The 1,094-nt window shown below is 36.4% G+C and overlaps 1 long non-coding RNA gene across 2 annotated transcripts; it reads right to left on the bottom strand.

Moving 5' to 3' along the window:
* Window positions 1–439: 439 nt before the first annotated feature.
* LOC118732662 lies at window positions 440–1,088 on the bottom strand. 2 transcript variants are annotated; one of them, XR_004992164.1, is made up of 2 exons: window positions 645–1,088; window positions 440–567 (listed from the first exon to the last, which is right to left on the bottom strand). It is a non-coding gene; the product is annotated as an uncharacterized LOC118732662 (long non-coding RNA). The 2 variants fall into 2 exon arrangements; XR_004992165.1 differs by having other exon boundaries at window positions 440–590; window positions 645–1,067.
* Between the last annotated feature and the right edge of the window lie 6 nt (window positions 1,089–1,094).

Raw genomic sequence — 1,094 nt, 5'->3', positions numbered from 1 at the left:
ATGAAAAGACAGCTAGTATGCGGATTCGGATCTCTTCCCACGTAAACATGGCTATAATTGCGACAAAATTGCATTGCCTACTGTTTATCGTGATTAATTTCCCCGAACCGGTTCACTTTTCACTTTTGCTTTCCATTTACTATGGTCTGTATGGTATTTTTTAAGTAATCAGCTATATTTGCATAAAAAAGAATAAACATTAAATATTGCAAATAGCAAAATCGCCTAAAAACGGCTAATTTTTCTTGGCAAAGCGGCTTATAAATCGGCTGCTGGCTAAACCGAATTTTTTGGGGCTGTTTGCTTTCGCAACCGGCTAAATATAGCTGCAAAATGGCTAAAATAGTAACACTGGTCAAAAGGATTGCAATTGTATCATCCGCGTCTTTGCTATCCATCTGTCCATCTGTACGCCGCCTAAACGGAAATAGTTTCAGCATAAAGTTTTCTTAAAATACGTTTATTTAGTTTGTGTATAAACTCGACATGAGACATTCGGTTTCATTGAGGTACACCTCCATTGATAGACTCTCGATTATGTTACTTGTTGCTGTCGGTGCGTAATTGCTGTAAAAGTACCAAAGGTGAAACTATTTTATATCTCCAACTCTCTAAATACACACAAATATGTCACCACCACCCACCTACGGCACGAAGCCTAATTCCAAAATCCTTTTGCAAGTATATGTCTCGTGTTCGCCCCAACTGAGTGCGTTGCAGCTGCCTGGCTTAGTTTAACTAAGAAAATATCTCTGTTGAAAGATTTGTCTGTGTTTTATATATCTTCACGACAAATCTGTAAGATTTTTTAAATAAAACAGCTTTTTTTGTAGCGAATTATGCGAACTTTACGATCCTCGTATTCATCAACGTTTTCTCACGTCAAATTGTCACTACACTATAGGGATAAATGCGGTAGATGGAGAGAGTGAACAATAATTTTGTAGGAGAAAAGGTAGAAGCGAGAAACAGTATTGTAAAACGGCCGTTTCTTGTGGCGCTAAATATTCGACGTTTGTATATTATTCGATTTTACGATATCAAAGGTCTTTTAATTAATTTAATTAGTGAAAATGTGTGATGTACAATAAAAA

This window comes from Rhagoletis pomonella, unplaced genomic scaffold, assembly GCF_013731165.1.
Source record: "Rhagoletis pomonella isolate Grant_MI unplaced genomic scaffold, Rhpom_1.0 Rhpom_scaffold_24517, whole genome shotgun sequence".
In the NCBI taxonomy this organism is placed as follows: domain Eukaryota; kingdom Metazoa; phylum Arthropoda; class Insecta; order Diptera; family Tephritidae; genus Rhagoletis; species Rhagoletis pomonella.
The sequence above is the reverse complement of the archived record's forward strand: the minus strand, read 5'-3'. Positions and strand labels throughout refer to the sequence as shown.